The following is a 21,102-nucleotide window of genomic DNA, read 5'->3' on the forward strand; positions in this document are numbered from 1 at the left end:
TTAAGGCTTCCTACGAAATAATAAAACAATCTTTTTCTATAGTATTTGTGGAACTAGTATTTTTATTTTCCTGTCATGTCTTGCCTTTTCTGACTTCTGTCATACACACAAAAACACATACACAAACACACACACACAGAGAGATACATGTGTATGTTTGTTTGGCAACATAGGAGGGACAAGCTCAGTTTCTCGTATTCTACGTGTCTTATAAGATCATGGTTTGCTATGTTTACAGATTTATCCCCTTCTATTAGAGTACCCGAAGTTCTTTTAAAATATACAAGATGTTTTCCTACTGGTATGACATCCCTCAAGTACTTGTCTTTCTTTAGTTTTACTCTTTTAGAACAAGAAGGAAAAAAAAAACCCGAGAAATAACCTTTAAAGTTTTTTAAAAATTACTTTGTAAGAGATATAAGTTGAATCTCCACTATATAAAGTATTCTTGGGTAGCTCCCCGTTTGGCCCTTTTCTCTTATTCATAACTTGTCCCATATCCCTTGTCAAAACAGGGGTTGCAGGGGAGGACCTGGATCAGGCCATCCTTCCTTTCAGCTGTGTCTAGGAAATAGGGCAGGAGTGGGCGCTGAGGAGGAGTATGTCCTCCCAGTTACCTTGAGATCTGCAACAGTGAGGTTTCTATGGCATACCAGAGAATGGAAAGAAGATTAGGTTGGCACTTCCTACTTCTGGTACCATCTTCACGGCTTCATTTGGTGCCCCCAATTTCCACAGAATCTAAAGTTCTGGGCAAGGCCTGCACAGCTTTTCTAAATGAGAAAGCAAAGTTGAGAATATGGCAGGCTATACGAAAAACATATGAAAGTCTGCTATGTTTTCAGAGGGCAGACTAGCCCCCAAAACTTCTTTTTCTGGAGTACTGCCAGGATTTGACTCATCATGTAAGACTCACCTTAGGCATCCTTGACTGAAGATTGACCTAACCAGTCATCTCCCAAAAGAGCTGAACATTCTATCAATTAAGCGTTTACCTCATTTTCAACATACCTGCAGTATAGTGTTTATCACATTACATTTATAATTGCACTTTGCATATTCAACTCCCTCATCAGACTGAATTCCTCAACAACAGAGTTTCCATCTCTCACTTTTGTATCCCTAATGAAACACTCCCATGAAACACTTAGTGAAAAGTTGACTGATGAGTTAATAAATTTATACAGTTGATGTCCAAGGAGAAGCGTTGGGCAATAGCAGTAGACATTTTATTGGCAGAGCCAAAGGTAGTTTTCAATTTATAGGTTTATTTGTTTCTGAAACTGTAAGAATGCATGGATTTGTATGCCCAAGTTCAAGATTCACTATTTTGAAATATACAATACATTATTATTAACTACAGTCAACACACTGTGCAACAGAATACCAGAACTTATTCCTCCTCCCGTCTCACGGAAATTTTGTACCTGTTGACCTATGTCTTGTCTCCCCTTTCCCCATCCACTCCTGCCTCCATTTCTGGAAACTGCCTTTCTACTCTCTACTTCTGTAAATTCAGCTTTTAACGCTACACATACAAATGAGATCACACAGTATTTGTCTCTCTGTGCCTGACTTATTTCACTTAACGTAATGTCTTCTAGGTTCATTCATGTTGCAAATGACAGACTTTCCTTTTTTTTTTTTTTTTTTTTGAGAGAGCCTCGCTCTGTCTCTCAGGTTGGAGTGCAATAGCACCATCTCGGCTCACTGCAACCTCTGCCTCCCGGGTTCAAGTGATTCTCCTGCCTCAGCCTCCTGAGTGGCAGGGATTACAGGGATGCACCACCACGCCTGGCTTTATTTTGTATTTTTAGTAGAGACGAGGTTTCACCATGTTGGCCAGGCTGGTTTCAAACTCCTGACCTCAGGTGATCTTCCAGCCTTGGCCTCCCAAAGTGCTGGGATTATGGGATTACAGGCCTGAGCCACCATGCCCAGCCATGTTTTCTTTTTTTGTTTTTTTTTTTGTTTTGTTTTTTTTTAAAGCTGAATAGTATTTCACTGTGTATTCAATGTTCTCCACACAAAGAAATGATAAATATTTGAGGTGATAGTTATGTTAATTAGCCTTATTTGATCATGCTATAACGTATACATGTGTGGAAATATCACATGTACCCTATCAATATATACAGTTATTATATGTTATTTAAAAATAAAAATTCACATTTATCTTCTTTTAACTAGTGGTTCTCAACCCAAGCTTTACATTAGGAGCTCCCAGGCAGCTCGGAGAAACTGCAATACCTGGATGGCAGGCCAATTTAATCTGAATCTGGGAGTGGAACTTGGGCATTGGTGTATGTGTGTATATATATGTATATTTGTAATATGTGTATTTACATATTTATAAATATACATAAATATAAATATACATATTATAAATATACATAAATACATAAATTATATACATGTATATTTATACATTAGAGACCAGGCCTTACTCTGTCACCAGATTGGAGTGCAGTGGCACTACTATAGCTCAGCAGAGCCTTGAAGTCCTGGCTCAAGAGATCCTCCAGCCTCAGTTTCCCAAGTAGGACAACAGGCATATGCCACACCATCACGCTTGTTTTTTCAAATTTTTTTCTTTTTTTTTTTTTTTGAGATGGAGTTTCGCTCTGTTGCCTAGGCTGGCGTGCAATGGCGCAATCTCGGCTGACTGCAACCTCCGCCTCCCAGGTTCAAGCGATTCTCCTGCCTCAGCCTCCTGAGTAGTTGGGATTACAGGTGCCCAGCAGCACGCACAGCAAATTTTTGTATTTTTAGTACAGACGGGGTTTCTCCAGGTTGGCCAGGCTGGCCTCGAACTCCTGACCTCAGATGATCCACCTGCCTCCCAAAGTGCTGGGGTTACAGGCATGAGCCACCATGCCTGGCCATTTAAAAAAAAATTTAGAGACTGGATCTCACTATGTTGCCCAGGCTGGTCTCAAACTCCTGATCTCAAGTGATTCTGTAGCCTCAGTGTCCCGAGTAGTTAGGATTACAGGCAAGAGCCACTGTGCCCACCTAACATCAATATTTTAAAATAATTCTCCTTACAGCCAAGGATTCAGAACCACTTATCTAAGCTAACTGTTCAAAGGAAATCCAATGTTTTATACCTATGACCTTGTCACTTGGCATATACCAAAGATCGGTTACAGCCCATAGTTTTCTAACGAATTCCGCATGTGAGAAACTTAGTTGATTTTAGTCTTTGGATGATTAAATTTTTTAAAAAGGCTTTTGAAGTGCAGTATTAGCTACATCACAATCTTCTTCAAGGAATATTACTAATAAGTTTATGCAATTATCTTTTATAGAATTAGCCAACAGCTATAACTTCCTCCTAAGTCTTAGAGTAACCCAGGCCTTTACACTGAATAATTATTTCCTGCATATTTACAACTCAAATGGATATTAATATAAATATGGTGTTTTATGGAGTCTTAGAGCGTGCTTTACAGTTAGAAGATTCCAAAGAGACAGAATTCAAACAACTTTAGTCAAAATCACATTAGGAAGTAGATATAACTGGCCTCAGTGGTTTTGCTGGAAAGAGAAGAATGAACAGAGTGTTACCAATGGGACTTAATATTGCATAAAGCACACAAAACTTCCCCACCAATGGGCATCGTAAGTGACAGGAAGGCTGTTTATCACTGAAATCAATTAATTCCAAATAACACATTGAATCCCCAAATCTTTAAGTCACATTTCTTTTTCTTTTCTTTTTTTTTTTTTCTTTTGAGATGGAGTCTTGCTCTGTAGCCCAGGCTGGAGTGCAGTGACTCTATCTCGGCTCACTGCAAGCTCCGCCTCCTGGGTTCACGCCATTCTCCTGCCTCAGCCTCTGGAGTAGCTGGGGCTACAGGCGCCCGCAACCACGCCCGGCTAATTTTTTGTATTTTTTAGTAGAGACGGGGTTTCACCGTGTTAGCCAGGATGGTCTCGATCTCCTGACCTCGTGATCCGCCGGCCTCGGCCTCCCAAAGTGCTGGGATTACAGGAGTGAGCCACCGCGCCCGGCCCAAGTCACATTTCAAATAGACGAATTTTTAAATACAGAAAGCATAGATTATTTGCATGCTTGCATGGTAATCCAAACAAGCATTTCATTCTCTTCAACAGTGAAACAAAGCGGAAGCAAATGTAGTTACTAATATGAACTGTGGAAATTTGGCAAGAAATCCATGACATTAAAGACATGGTAGCTATTAATTTTGAAGTCCAAAGCTTGTATATTTGGTAATTCAGAAATATCTGAGTCCCATTTGACCTCTGGCCAGCCTCTCTGTCCTCACTTCTAGTCAACAGTACGGCAATACTTTTATGAAAAAACAAGGCAACTGTTTATTAGAATAAAGAAAGTTCATATTGTTTCTCATGGTAAAAATTCTAAAAATGATCCTTTTCCTTTTTCAAAAGGTCTTTTACTGAACCCAGAAAAATTCAGTTAAAAGCTAAAAGCTATGCACTTGATGAATAAACTTGATATAATATTTCTTAGTTTTCAAATATAATATGACCTTGTCCTAACTCGTCAGTAGTTATTTCACATCTAACTCTGGTTTTAAGGTTTTGTTGTTTTCCTTTTTTAACTACAAGGAAAAAGTTTAAAGGTGTTCTTGAAGTTGAATTCTCTAGAATATCCATCTGCACTAATTAAATTTACTGAATAACTCCTGAAATCCATTTAATATTCATTTATAGGCTCTGTTATACATCTCACATTTTTAAATTAAAACCATATAAATTACTATGATTCTTGCAAATGAAGGTTAAAAATTAAAACAGCTCAAGAAATGAATAGCGAAGTGGTCACTAGACAGTGATGACATAAAACGAGATTTTCCCATTTCAATTAAAGCTAATATCGTAGCTGGAAAAACATATTTTCACAAATAGTAAGACATTGCCTGTGAAAAGATTTATCAAGCAGTTGATAATATATGTTTTTCTCACTTCACATCTACAATGTGGAAGTATATATCACAGGCCAAGAATTAATTCACTTCTTTTTAAAAACAATACAAACATGTTTACACAAACTTAGTTATATTGTCATTCCAAGGTTACTGAATATTTTTCCCTAAGATGCCAGGCAAAATTAAGACTCAATAATTGACTCTTTCCTTCTTCTTATCTAACAGATAAGATCATGTATGTGAGATTTTGGCTTAATAAGAAGAGAGTGGACTTGAGACTATCTGGGTTGAGATTCTAGGTCTGCCATTAAGTGGGTAACTTTGGACAAGTTACTTTGTAAATTTTTACCTCAGTTTCTTCATCTATATAATCGGGATAGTAACTGCACCTACCTCATTAAGTTTTGAGGAATAAATGAATTAATGCATATAAAACTTCAGGCCTATAGAATAGTGCTCAAGTATATGGTATGCTCTCAAAAAAATGTTAGCTGTGGTTTTTATTGTCTTATTATAATTATTAATTCTTTCGAATTAATATAAGCTTTTACACACATATCATAAAAGTTATTAAAATTATTAGAGATATTTTGAGTAGTGACGCTGAAGAAAGTAAAAGTGGAATTCCTAAGTCATAGTTGAAAGTATCAATTATATTTATAGAAGATCAGTCCTACTTTCAACCACCAAGCCAGCAAGAATTGAAAACCAACTGGTCAACATATGTCGATGCAGATGGAAAAAGGATACAACTGTCTTTAAATTCCCTAAAGAAAGCTGAGTGGAGAGCCTTCTGGTCACTGCAGTCCAACCTATCATTACGCGTGCAGCGAGACTCTTTGATGGGTTTCTTAGTCTATGAATAATATATATTTTGGGGACAGTGTCACAAAAATAATCTGTCTTTGCTCCAAAAAGACCTATGACTAAGCAAACGCAAAGAAAGAATTACCTCCCAACCACAAAGGAGGGTGGTACCCCCTGTGTTGGAAATCAAGACAACTGGCAAAACTTTAAAAAGTATTTTTGAGATAAAAATGGACCCACGGTTCATATCCTGGAGAACCAGGAAAATTTCACGTTTCAGAACTACTCTTCCTTTAACTTTAAAAAATAAAGCTGGGGGGAGAATATCTGATTACTTCTTTATGAAGCATTACTAAATAAAAAAGCCTACCTTTTTAGAAGATCTGGTATTTACAAGCATTTCACAAGGCAAAACACAACTGCAAATATTCAGTTTCGGTGAATACTGCTAAGAGGCGTAAGCTTTTCCCCCAGTGAAATTTGGGATGATATTTACACTTTGAGTGATAGAAGATTTTAAGGATTAGTAAATCAGGATAAGTATAACTAAGTTTGCCTCTGGAGTTTTGTCTTGAAAGGATGTCACATATATTCAAATTGCAGCAAAATAAATGATTCTGCTTGTTCTCCAAGTCCGTGTGACACTCCCCACCCAATACTGGCATAGTTAGTTAGTGAGGCTGTCTACTTTCTTGTAACACTTTCCTCCACCTCTACCACCGGTACTTTAAGGAGAAGAGAGAGAGGCTATGACAACCCACATGATTCAACTAGAACATTCTTATCAGTTCACCACCTATGATTCTTGGCCTTTTATGCCAAGAGCAAATATTCCGAATTACCCAAAACAAAGCAATGAAATTACCTGCAGGTTAGATAAAAAGTCGAGTTATCTGATGTGTAAGATTACAGATAAATTAAAATGTTGGCAGTAAAAAGTGAACTCCAGAATTGTTCTTTATGATTCATCTTAAATCTATGTGTTATGTTCACATCGTCAAAAAACACTACAAAATCAACTTACAATAGGCACGTATACATTATAATATTTGATATAAAACAAGGATTCCTTTTTCTTTACGAATTAAGAAAACTTACTATTAACAAGCACATGATAGAACTCTAGAAAGATAATTTAGCAATTAATCTATATGATATGACAACAGTGCCAGTGAGTTCTAACTGTAAATTATTATCTTGCTATAATGGCAAAGTTGTTTCACAACGGTCTTAATTTATATTGCTGGATTTGTCTATGTGACAATATATCAGTTTCATAATCACGTTATGCCTTAAATGTATTTTGTAATTTTTTCCTAGGCAGAAATCTAAAACTAGTTTTCATATATATATATACATATAGCTTCATTTGTACAAATTGTCATTCCTTAAAATATTTTCTTAATCTGCATTTTTAGTGCATGTGAACTATAACTTATTAAAAAAAGTTTAATTTTCCTGAACTTTGTATTGTTCTCCAAGTCAAAAATTATTTTAAAATGCTAAAGCTAGCACTTAAGTACCTTTTTAAAGCCTTCAATTCTGGGAGGTATTTAAATACCATGAACTGTACACAACATGTAAATATGTCCATTATCTATCTGCATATGCAGTCCATACTTACTACACATACTTGACATTTCAAATTCTGTTAACTTACTACACTTATTAATTCAGAAATGAATGCAACTTCCATTGCTCAAATTTTTTTAATTCACATAGTACCAGAAAAATTATTTTTTATGAAGACAACAAAAACTGATTTTTTATTAAGAACAGTCAATAGAAATAGAGAAATCTTAACGAACAAAAATTAATTTCATAACTAATTATCTAGTATGCTTTTAAAACATGCATGCTTACAAAAATAAAATGTCACATTATTTTGTGAAAGGATAGTGTATTATGCGTCTCTATATGGGCTAAGAAAGTTTTGGTAGTTTAACTACTTTGGGTTTAACTTAGTGGTGTCAAACACTTGGGGAAATCAGTACTATATATCAGATCAAATAACTGGTACTTATGGCCATATCCTAAGTATTCTATTACAATACATTTTTTAAACAATGCTTTGACTTGAGTAGGAAGGTAGGTTTGCTTTTAGTATGAGGGAAGATATGTATTGAAGGATTATGCAGTAAATTTCATAATTGGAAATTTAATAATTTTATCTAAAAATCTTTGGTTTATTTTAAACAATCCTATAAAAATTTACTCAAATTTTAATATAATACATTTCATAATTAAAGATGTTTGTGAACTGTTAAAATTTTATTTTTAATGGAAAGTAAATATTTGGTCAAAAATATGTTTGGAAGAAAGCTTTTGGTTTATGAATATAAAAGTTTCTTAGAAATCTCTTAAGGGCTGAGCACAATAAAACTAGGGCAATGCATATATTCTCAGTTACTCTTTAAAAAAACCTGTAAAAGTGACTATAGTGGCATGTTCTGACACATTCTTTTCATAAACCGAACCCTGTTAGTGACAGCAGAACAGATTGTGTGCATCTGCTGGGAATGAGCCAGATGACAGTGGAAAAACGCACATGGATACCTTGGCACAGCAAATAAAAAATGGAGAAAAAAAGACCTGGAAGAGAAAGTGTTCAACTTTAATTGAAACATTCTTTCCAACATGATGAACATCATCCAACCACCTCTTTTAGCCTGTCAATTTTACATATAAAAATGTGTTTTAAAGGAGTTCTTTGTAAATTAGAGCTGTTTTGTCCTCTCTCAGCACTAAATATTGACTCAGGTTTTGGGTTATTTCTTCAAATTATGGCAATGTAATAAGCATTAGGGTAGAAAAAGAGGCCAAACCACTCTACCACAGCCTGGTACAAAAACACTAAACTTATAAAAACCCTTGCGGGTTCAAGTCAAATTTTAAATATCTGGGGTAAGTTTTTGAATTATGTGGGTATTGTATTGACAAGTGCCAAAGATGCCACAATTCAAATATTCTGCAAATGTGACTATTGTAAATGTTGCTTGCACTCAAGAGTGCTACAATATTTTATTTTATGCTGATCAACCACAGTATTGTTTAAACAGTTGGCTCAATAGCGGTAGAGAGGTCCATACATAAAAACAAATGTGCTTCTATAAATCATATCAAGAAGTTTTCTCGGATGCTCTGATTACAATGAAAATTTATTCTATACAGTATACAATGCAAATTTTAAACTGAAGATGAAGTTAATAGATTAGTAGTCTGACTGAAGCAGCTGCAGTCAAAAAAAATTCTGGTGATTAACAGCCATTTTCCAGTAATCATAACCCTGGAAAGGGCTACTAAGTAGGGGGAGGGGGTTGCAGATGGGAATAATTCTCTAAGCCCATGTGCCTTAGAGGGCTCCATCATCTTCATGCAGACTTATTATTATTATTATTATTTTTAAATTAAAGCTTTTGGAGGCATCCTTGATTGCAGTGTTGGGAGCTGTCCATGCTGTTTTACCATAGGGAAGTCCACTCTGCAAGTATTCCTTGTGCTGAGCACTCTTTATCCAGGCATTAAAACAGAGTTAGAAAAGGAAGCTGAAATGCAAGGTGCACACTAAAGGGGCATTCTTCAAAAGCATGATAACAATTTCAAGTGGTTGCAACTAGCCAGGTTGTATAAACTGGGCATGTCTCATCAATATTACCTGACATCCAAAATATGAATTTTTTTGAGAAACCATGTGAACAGAAAAGCTGAACAAAAGGGGTTCCCTGACACCAGTAATACTCACATTTTAAAATCTACATTTTACCTAAATTTGTCTGCATTATCAGAAGGTATAATCCTCAGGTACAATTCTGCATTTTCTATACTTTATGTTTTTTTCTTACATAAATGAAAATACCCAAATTAAGACAAGTTCACTTATTCATCATCTCAAAGTTGATAAGCTGTGGTCATAATGAATAAGCCCTCAAATCTAGAGAGAAATAGGATAATAAGGGTACCATTTGCTGGTTATATTTTCTTTTCAAATAAAAAATGCATTTCATCTTTATGGGAAAATACAATTCATTCATTTATTCAACAAATATCTATAGAGTACCTATTATATGCAAGAGTTCTTGTGAAGGAATATAAAGACTAAAAGAACACACATTCATCATAAATTAATTCCATCTCTACAAATAATCAAAGTTGTCTAATAAGAAAAATAAAAAAAGGTTATTAATGTATACAAAAGTGGATAATACTAAGAAAAACACATAGAACTCTTGGCGAGGCTGGTTTCACCAATAAAATCATCTAATAACTGTACATGAAACACTTTCTCCAAACTGAACTTTCATTAAGACTAAGGAATAATCTACCTGCAATTCAGAACTTTGAGTAAATGACTTTTAAAATTCATGGATGGTATTATTTTGTTTCTTTGGTTCCATTTCTGGTTCTAAAAATAATATATTTATTTAATAACATCAAATCTGTGAAAGGTTTTGATTTTCTTGGAGAAAGAAGTATATTGAACTTAGCAATCATTAGAATTGACCCACGACTGTGTAAGAATTAGATACTTGCTCTGAATGTGACCCAAATTTAATGGACTGAAAGTATTATTGAAAAATAATTTTTAATAGCCATCCCACAAAAAATTTTTAAATGATCATTAGCAGAAACTTAAAATGACTAAAATATAGTACAATGCTATGATAATAATTTAATATTTACTGATCATTTACTATGTATCTGCATTAAGGTTTTATATGTATTATCCTAGTAAATCCTTAGAAGACTTTAAGAGGTGGGTGATTTTATAACTCCCATTTTACAGATCCTGGTACTGGGGCTTTCTGGCCATTAAAACACCTGCCTAAAACCACTAATCAGTAAATGGGAGGCTGGCTTTTGAACCCAGTTTTGGTCATTGTTCTTAATCATTATTCTTTATTGTTTATGGACATGTTTGTCTAATAGCATAATATGTAGAATCAAAGAAATGATATTAAGTGTGGAAATGGGGTCTCCAAACTCTTTATGCTTGTTTAAACAATCTTCTCTCTCGAGAGTGTATCTTCATCCTTTCATGCTTTTTATCTCTCTCTGCTCTCCCACACCAATGCTCCCCACACCGTACACACACACACACACACACACTCACACCGTTGGGAGTTCTGGTCTAACACTTACTTCATAGAGCAACCTAAAATGCATAATGTGGTTGAACTTGTCCAATAACTGTACCACTTCCTGGGAGTTCATGAAGCTGTTCATGTTTGCAACGAATATACCATCCAGTGACTCTAAAGCTGCTGTTGTTCTTTACAAAGACATGATCCTATAGCCCTGGCTATTTCAAGATCAGTGTCCGCAGTTGTTTCAAGACATGGCATTGGGCTGTGATGAACCACATCAGTTTCTCAAGTGTAAGGAGGTAAGTTAGCATCTAAAACAATTCTGTCGCCCATGTGTAGTCAAAACAAGTTAAAAGTGCACTTGCTTTCACGATACCAAATACTTTGAAGCAAGAAGGAAGCTCAGACAGGAGAGAATCCAAAAACAATGAAAACGGAAGGAAAAAACACTGAAGTCAAAAATTCTCTGATTTTTTTGAAGCTATAAAATGAGAGAAGCGGAGGGAAAAAATCACATAGCGCTCACTCTAAACCAAGCAAGATCAAACAGTCTTGGAAGGGATATTGCCGATTCATTTCAACCCAAGAGTCATAGGGAAACAAATAATGGGTACTGAGTATCCTACTCAGCCTTCTGCAAATCTATCAACGTCGTCACGGATTTTTTTTTTTTGGTTTATGTAAGGGGGGAAATATTCAAACATGAAATGAAAGAAAAAAATAGTCAAAATTATTTACTTTAACTTCTAACCTATATAGAGTCTAAGTGGACTTCCAATAAATACTAGAAATAAAAAAAAAGATTCACTTAAAAACAGACAAATTTGTTAGACTTCATTTAGTTAAGAAAAATCATCCAGAATAAATTAGGTCTGGATTTATACAGTACCTTTTAAAGATATTAATGTTAACTGTAATAGAAGGGTGAAAAGATTTACTTTTTAAACCACATAAACCTTTACTAAAAGACCACCCAACAACTTAATAAGGCTCCTCAAATATGGATGAAAATCCGGTACCTTAAACAAGTAATTGTTTTAATGGTTAACAGAGTTTAAAATTTCCCAAATTCTTGACCAGAGAATTACCTACTAGGCGAACCTCTAATAGAGTCAACGTTTTAATCGGGTATAGTTTTATCATACTTAAATGGCAAGATAGCTAATTTTCTATTTTAAAATTTCCATTCCATACATATGTTCAATAGTTGAAACTTTACAATGTATCTGACAATACCAACGGGTATGATTCAAATGACCCTACTGTTCCAGAGAATTTCCAAGAAAATAAAGAAATCTCTTACAATAGCCTAAATAGAAGCATAGTTTTAATTTGAATTTTTAAATATGTGTAATTTTCTAACAAATAAATGTCAGAAAGTATTGACTTATATATATATTAGCATTTACAAAACAAAGTTTAACATTTTTTTCCTCCCTTGCTAATGGGCCTTGAAAAAGTGCCAGGTGTAGGAATATGCCATTGTTATCATATTCTTATAAGCTGCCTTATACATTTTTTAAGATCTATGTTGTATCAACTTCTTAACAATTTATCGGGAACATGTGCATTCACAGAAAAATAAATGCTTGATATTTAAACATAATTAAAATTATCATTCTTATCTATTTAAGTTTCAAGAGAAATAAAATTAAATTACACTTAACTGTTGGTCTAATTTGGTAAATTTCATACAGGCAATTAATAATTAGTGTAGTGGGTTAACGACTAAACTAACATTTATACACTATTCATATACTGTTAAATCAATAATTTAGTTTAAAAATAAAATTAGAACAAATATTTATTAAGTGGTAACACTTTCTCCTGAAGGCTCCCATTTAATACATTTCTAAAGAAGAAGGCTAGTTTTAGAAAGGTGTGCTGGCAATAATCTGATTGCACCTCATACAAATGAGAATTCTACTGACTGAAAGGAGCCATGGCAGCTAGAAATTATTTTTTAATAGGATTTTTAAAAAATCACATGGGTAACAGTTGAAAATGTAACTGGGTAATTAAAGCCTGCTTCTTAACAAATTTTTACTTTATTTTTTAAGGAGAAGTACAAGCTTTTAGACTATAGTTTCAGATACAAGGAATATTAGTGCAGATATTTAGAAGTCAATTTATTTTGCATGGTATTATACACAGTACTTACACTGTACCTTTCAAATGAAAAGCATAAAACAAATCTGAAAACTAAAAGCTCACATTTTCTCCCCCTGTACTTTCTATTTTGACCTAATAATCATTTAAAGTGTGGGTGTTTATCAATACAAATTTTTGCAGCACCACACATTGTGGTGGAACGTTGCTATTTCCCGAGATAAGTACAAAAAACCTCAATGCTAATTTGCATCACAAAATGATCTAACATATCTGGAATATAATGCACAAGCTTCATTGAAAAGAACCCATTATATTTTTCTTTTCGAAACAAAAAGTACAGATATCTGATTGGGTCTGGGTGTGCTGGAGGTAGGGGGTGGGGAAGAGGTCTCATTTTCTATCTCACACCTATTGTTTTATGTATTCTAAACTGCTATATGGGAATAAAAAGGAAACATACTGAATCCACTTTGCAGTTAATGTCTTAGTAATTTAAGAGGCAGAATTTTCAAGTTAAAGAAGGGAAACATTATGCTTTTCCTTTCCCAAAGGTATTTCCCCTATTTCCCAGGAAGAAGGCCCTCTGTTCCTTACCCTATGTAGGGGGAAATAAAGGACATTAGTTAGGGCTGAAATCACTCCGAGACAGAAGAGGGGAAGTTTATGATGTGGCACTGTGCACAGTATCTGGTCTGCAGCCAGGAAGTTTTCATTTTGTAGCTCTGCTGCCAGTACCTGCCCTGCATATTCAGGAATAAAAATATACCAGAGCTCTACCTGAAAAACTGTGGATGTTACAAAGAATTAAAAGAGTTTATTTTTCTTTCTTTATCCTGAGTGTAATTACTGTTTTTTAAAAAGAAAGAGCTGAAACTGTAGTAACTGGAGGTTTTTTTTTTTTTCCTTTTTAAACTCCTCAAACTACCTTCCCACAAAGCCATTTAAGTTAAATGGTACATTTACAGACTCACCTACATGAAGGATATAACTTAAAACATCTGCTTAGACACATACGTTCTGTTCAGATATAAAAAATGTGGCAAAATTTTTAAAAATATAGGACCACTATATTCTTAAAATGTGTGTTCTTCTCTGTGTGTGTGTTCATTCATTCAAGACATCTTTGACTGCAATTAGGTAGTCGGTCCTATAAAGGCTTCCTTGTGTGACCATAATTTCTAAAAGTAAAATACTCCAGTGAATATTTCTGCTAAATAATCATATCTTAAAATTACTTTAAAGAAATTCCAATCCCTCATGTTACATTAAGCAACAATGCCAGTTTTCCATAATATGCCTTAGTTGTACCACCTTATTCAGGGTCGACAATTAATTAGAAGACAAAAAGTATAAATCGCGTGTTTATTAAGTAGCAGACAAATTTCTTTGTCTGTCTCAACATATTTACATTAATGTATTTATTTTCTAATTCTGAAAATAAATAAGCATATTTAAGCCAAAGCTGCCTGTCTTCGGGGTTTGGGGAAGGATGCACATTCTCTTGCTATCCTTCTAACTTGCTGAAAGAATCACAGGTGTGAAAAAAAGACGGGCATAGTTCTTGGCTATTTTTTAAAAAACACTTCACATTCTATCAAAGGACCATATCCACCTCTTTTTTAATCCAATATGCTAGGAATCCATAGTATCTGAGAGCAATTTATATGAATTCTTCATGTGCATCTTATCTATGACAACAAGATAGAAGAGGAAAACCAGACCACCACGCTCATGATGCTATTTGGAAAAAGCAGGTTCTCAAAAGGGACTGATTCAAAGATCAGTCAGTTCCTCCAGCCTCTAAAAACAAGTTTTGGGTACTTAATTTAAATCAACTGCTTGAGGACTTGCACTGTCATGCTACATGAATCCCAACCACTTGCAGGAGGAACAACCTTGCTCCATTCATTTCAAATTTACAGCATTAAGAATTAATAAAGTCTTTATAATGTCTGCATTATTTAAGAGTAATGATTCCTGAAGAAATCTGCCTGTAATAGGTTTACTGTTTTTATTGCTTGTAATGTCGTCAATTTCCTTTTCAATGCCCTCAAAAGATTCTCTTCATGTACTTTGAACTTTGTTTACATTGGCTGTATTTTAAAAATATATACCAAGATTTAACTTGTACAATAAAATGACAATGTACAGCAAATGAATTATGGTGATGACAAATAAATGTTACTCATATCACCTAAAACTAAACCATGAATTTGTATAACATGTATCACCTAATTTCCATATTTAATAGGAATATGATTTTTTGCAGTAAACATTAAAATAGTATCAAGGAGATGTGAGATAATAGTATATTAAATAACCTTTTCTATAATCTTATTTTTACAATGGTATTCTTTGTCATAGAACATTCTTTAATTATTTTTCTTACACAGACAAAAATAACAAAAGAACATCAATGCCATCTTCGTATTCTTAAAAGAGAGGGGTAAGGAATGAATGCTTCCAGCACCCTTTATTTTGTTATGCCTCAATATTGTCTGTAAAATAACATGGTTACTAAAAAATTCTTGATTTGAGCAAGACCAAAATTATTACAGTGTACTTTACAGTTATTTCACGCATGAATGTTAAAACATACTGAAATTATAAAACTTTCATAGACTTTTTTTCAGTATTCAGTGTAAGATAGGTTGTCAATAAGAGCTACTTTAAAAAAAACTGACAATTTTCTTTGCTCACTAACTATAGGAGATCATTGCAAATTATTTTCTTTCTCATGCTGCTATTCACTTACGTACTGCATATTTGCTTCAATTCTCCAAGGGAAGAAATGTGGCTCTTGTGGGAAAGGTCCACCCCTTTCTACATGTTTGCTTCCTTGAACGAAAGGAACACACCCCCTTACATTCTTTGAAACGTGTCCAACAATTGTAATAGCACTGTATTATTGACTAAATTAGAAAATCTTAAGTGATAGTCAAATATTGTTAATACACTGTGTATTTTGAGTCAGGAGAACTAAATGACACATATACAGATACCAGAAATGAAGTTCAATCTAATGTCTACACTTGGATGCTACAGAATGTTTGTGTTAGTAGAAGAAACTCATGAATGTTTTTGTGTACATGTATGTTGTATGACACCTCAGGAAGAGGCCCATGAATGTTACAAGTTTTTGACGGCCTCCTTTCAATTTAAGACCCATTACAGGAATGACCCCTTTCTTTCATAAGTATATTAGAGAAAAAACATTTAGAAACTTAGGAAGTAGAATCAGAGAGCTGTTTGAAATCACAAACATGCAAAAATATCACAGGTCTACGCTTACCATCCTAATGGCAGAAAACTCACACCAAAGTTGGCACCCACTAACTTCTACCTCATTAAGGCAAGCTGCTGGTCATTGGATACTGTGTTCTAACACGACTTCCCTTTATGTAGAATAATATGTTTCCTTCCAAGGCAAGTTTTTCTTTTGTTGTTATTTTCTAATAAAGTAATATACTCCATATTTATAGAAAATTTTACATTTATCTTTGATTTTATCTTTTCTAAATTGTCTTTTTCTTTATTCCACTTTTACAAAGAAATTTTCAAGTGTAAAGACACAGCAGGCAAAAAAATTATATCTCTTTTAAGATATTTTAGTGTTTAAATGAAATGGATAGTCCTTGTGCAATTTATCAGGCATTTCAGAATGAACCCAACTATATAATTCCCAGGCCTACAAAAGGAAAGCTTTGTTATTTACCTATGTTTCTCACTTGAAATAAGAGTGAATATAAAGAGTGAATATATAACTGGAACTGAAGGTAATAAACTTGTTAAAACTTAGTAAGATATTGTGATGGTCAAAGAAAACCTGCAAGTGCGTGCCACAAATCCACTCAGATGAAACATCTCATTCACTAAAATTTTCTATCTTATTATAATAGTGCACAGAAAATTAAACACATAAATATTAATTTTATGTATCACAGATGATGTAGGCAATGAAAATGCAATGTTTACATTTATGGGTGACTCATTAGTGTTTTATTGTGTGAAACACTAGGAGGCATCAGTTGGGTAAAAAAGGACTTCAATTTTAGAAGAAGCAAAAAATTACTGTAAAGTTGGGTGTGTAAGAAGTTAAGATTTTCAAAATGTTATTATGTAAACCAAAACTTTATTCTCTGAAATAAACTCTCAAAACATCATATTCTGTTGTAAAGAATGATCTTTATATAACATCCATGAAATATATATATTATATATATATACATAAAATTTGACCAATGAACTTTTATGAAGATATGTTTCAGATATATGGATTCATAACTATGTAATTACACATTTTTATGTAGAATATATTTGGTAACAGAATAACAATGGATATTGACTATTATGCATTTTCTGCTGAATTACTCAATAACATGAGTGTATGTTTTATTTCTGGCAAATTCTGTTTCGTGCTCTTTATAACGCCTCTGAAAATGTCTAATGCATTTAAGCCTTACAATACCTGCTTCATGTAAGCAGACAATTTAATGTTTGTTCATAAAGAAATGATGGAACTTAAAATTTACACAATGAAGACATACATAAAAAAGGACATGTTTTCTCTTACTTCACTACTGAAAGCCTGTCATTTGAAAACTGAATTTTCCATTGTTTGAATGGATCATAATGATGAAGCAACAGGGTCAAAGTATACTTATCTAAGCAATCATTTGAAATTGAGTGTCTTGCCATTCCTCAACAATCAGCTTTTATCTTTGACCTATCAAAATAACACGTGAACTATATAATCTGCCTTTTGTAACGTGCATAGACTCTGTTGTTCCTGGTTTTGTGAATCACCTCTGTAATCTGGTTTGATTTCCTAAAGGTGACAGATCTCGGTGAACAGTCAAGCTTTACTGAATGCAAGACAGTCCACGCGCCTATAAGATTAAGGTACAGTGCTAAGGACGGGGATCTTAATTACTTGTCTTTCCACATGCAGCATACTGATGGAACAACAGTGATTAAATCATTTCATCGTGTTTAGGCAATCACCACATTAGTATAGAATGAATACGTGTATTTTGATAAGTTTTAGATATTAATTTGTGTGGTATTTTCTCAGAGGATGTGCTTTTGAAAAAGAAGTGTAACTTTATTAATAATCTCTTAACAGTTCATCTTGTGACCATTAATTGCATATTAAATTCTTCTATGTTGCTTCGAATCATGTCCCCAAAGCCAGAATTCTCTGTTTAATAACTATGTCTTTGTTGTTATGTAGCACAAGTATTGCTGCACAGCTATTTCCCAATTTTTGTCACTTTCTGAGATTTCATAGACTCAAATTATACCACACTTTAGAGTTGAGAAATAAAACCACAAAATATACTACAATAAACAGAAGAAAGTTTTAAAAGATAATGTTAAGATATGCTAATGAGTTATTCAGTGCTGTTCTTTATAAAAGAAGTTTAAATACAATAAAGTATTTATTAGAAAGATACGTTTGCAGTGTTATGGAATTTATTGATTCCGTTAAGTTAGGGCCAAGGAAAAAATTTCAGGTATCTTTTCCCCCAAATTTTTCAAAATGAACATGTTTACAAAGAAGAAAAGAGGCAAGGTGCCTCTTGTTATCTAAGTTTCATGGAGTTATCTAGTATTAATGTGCTTCTCTCTTGAAAAGTTAATATCTGTGATTGCACACTTTTAAAATATGAATAGCTCAGAAAAGGTGGAAAACTGTTTTTATTATAAATTGCTCATTTGTTATTGAAATAAAAAACAAATTAACATTTAATAAAACTTACACTTTAATATTATCTTTCAATATATTCCACATGCACAGCAATCAGGACGTAAATGGTGCAATTAATGAATGAAGTAAAATGCTGCCTTTCCTAAGAAGTCTGAAAAAAAGTCAAACATTCGAATGCTGTGTGAATTATATTAATAAAAATAGTAGGTTTTTATAAAATTTAGTAAAATTTGAAGTAAAGATAACAGCCACCTACTGTCTCCTTGACGGGAGAACCAAATTTTAAGCAAATGTTATGTTTAAAGACTGTTTTGATGAAAACTTTTAGAATTGAGTTAGTAGCAGAATACATAGCTAAATGTACTTTTCTACAAATAGAATGAGATATTTGATTTAAAATATTTCTTTCCTCTTGAAATAGGATGTTAGATAGGGACATCTCATTTTACCTATCAAGTTCTGAGTCTTGCTTTAGAACTACCTCTTTTAACTTAATTTCATGCATACACTGGAAGACAATAATATGGCTTTTTAACTGCATTATCTTTAATTGAAATTGATGGAGAAACAAAAATACTGCTTATACCATATTGGTACATGCTGAATGTTTTTAAAGACTAGCCAAAACTGACATTATTTTTTAAAATTAAATAAGATGTTTTAGTTTCAAATTAGAGATTGTTGATCTATTTAAAGCTAAAATTGGTATGCAATACGAGGTTAAACGGGGTTCACAGGTGGTCACATTTCCATGTCCTACCAAGTCTCTAGGGATTGGAGTTATTATACTCCACATAAACATCTTTACTCTGCAACCACAATTCCATTGCAAGGTGCCAGTGAAAGTAGGCTGGTCACTTTTTTTTTTTTTTTGGACTGGTATAATGAGGTGGCTGGAGTTTCCTTTATAGCACTTAGAAATTATATGCAGTCCCCAAGCATTTCATAAGACAGTTACTATTAGAGTTAGTTTCAGATTCACAATAGTAAAACGCACTTTGTGTCAAAGCAGTTCTCCACTGAGGACCGGTTAAGGAACTGGCAGAGAGCCCAATTCTACTTATTCTACTGTCAGCATTTACATATAAAGTATTTTATACAAAAGACACGCATTCCTAAAATGTGACAAAAAAAGGCTTTCCCCAAAGAATGATAACTACTGGACTTAGAATAGTCAGAAGTGATTCAGATATAAAATTTCCTTTAAAGCAATAGCCATGTTCAGGGAAGGAAGGTAACATTAGCATTAAATTTAAATACTTCCATAATATTTAATAATAAAATAAACAATGTGCCACATCTATATATACTTCCTTTGTGACAAACTTTATCATCGAGTTTGGTAACTTTCATTCCAAGTCCAAAGAGAAGGCAATTTAAGTGACTTAACCTTGCTTGCTTTTAAACAGCTATGTATTTGACTTGACCTGAACAGCAATCCATATGCTGAAATCGAACGTGAATCGTGAAATGTGTAGACTACCATGGCAGGGATATTACTTTTTGTCCACACCAATTAAGAAGCCCTCTGTCAAGCCAGCACTTTGGTGAGGGAAGGAAATGCACAAAGGTATACTCTGACAGACAGCCATGCTTTAGCTCAAACTAATCCCAAGAATTAGTGGCTCAGAAGCATAACCCAGGGCAAATCAGTGTCTTTGGGGGAACTCATGGGAGCATCTTTCCACAGTGAACTAACTGCTAAATCTTAAGGCATCTACTTCAAGGTCACAGAATATGCTGTGAAATATTAAAATCCACCAGGCTCCACACGCTCCACCATATCAAACATGCTAATGACGTGAACTAACTTCATGAAACTTTAAATACACTGGTGTGACAAGAACGAGTCAGGAGTGATTTCAATAGCTGATGGCAAACGGATACGACTATCTAAAAAGTTACTTTTAGCAACAAACAAGGAAATCATGGAATCTAACGAAAAAGAATGCACAACGAGCCTCAACTTCAGCCTTCAAAAAAGGCACAGGGATAGATAGACACAGTGCCGTGGAATATATTGATGCAGATTTTAGAGACAATACCCGGGTTTTCTATTTCCTCGAGAAATATCAGGGGTACTTACATGAAGGAAGACCCGATCAGATTAGTCCTTGGGATATTTTCCTTTCTTAAGAGAGAGAGAGAGAGAGAGAAAAAAAAAATAACAACAATAATCTTTACTTCGTCCAGCGTTGAAGTGCTTCTCCACCTGATTCAAACATGCAGCCACGGCGACCCACACAGAACCTTCAAAGTCAATCCAATAGCAGCCCGAAGATGTCTGGGTGTACGCGTGTGCTCAAGTGTCTGTGACTGCGAGCAGAGCGAGCAGAGAGCTGGAGACGATGTGTGCGTGTGTGCGCGCGCGAGAGGAGCGCGCGCGAGGGGGGGCGCGGGGCCGCGCATTCGCGCGCGCCGAGGCCGCTCCGAAGAGGAGGAGGAGGAGGAAGAAGGAGGAGGAAGAGAAGGA

The 21,102-nt window shown here is 34.3% G+C and overlaps 1 protein-coding gene across 30 annotated transcripts in view; it reads right to left on the reverse strand.

The window, feature by feature from the left end:
* Positions 1–21,102, reverse strand: part of MEF2C (myocyte enhancer factor 2C) — a 170,523-nt gene that overhangs the window by 143,300 nt on the left and 6,121 nt on the right. For 8 of the 30 annotated variants that reach the window (XM_019027818.4, XM_019027816.4, XM_019027817.4 and 5 more), the window contains exon 1: positions 20,716–21,041. The exons of 14 other annotated variants lie outside the window; for them this stretch is intronic. The gene's annotated coding sequence lies outside the window, so the exon portion shown is untranslated. Of the gene's footprint in view, positions 1–617; positions 2,367–18,681; positions 20,691–20,715; positions 21,042–21,102 lie in introns of those variants that run through there. 8 more of the 30 variants (XM_055387487.2, XM_031010712.3, XM_055387484.2 and 5 more) reach the window with 5 other exon arrangements.

This window comes from Gorilla gorilla, chromosome 4, assembly GCF_029281585.2.
Source record: "Gorilla gorilla gorilla isolate KB3781 chromosome 4, NHGRI_mGorGor1-v2.1_pri, whole genome shotgun sequence".
NCBI lineage: Eukaryota > Metazoa > Chordata > Mammalia > Primates > Hominidae > Gorilla > Gorilla gorilla.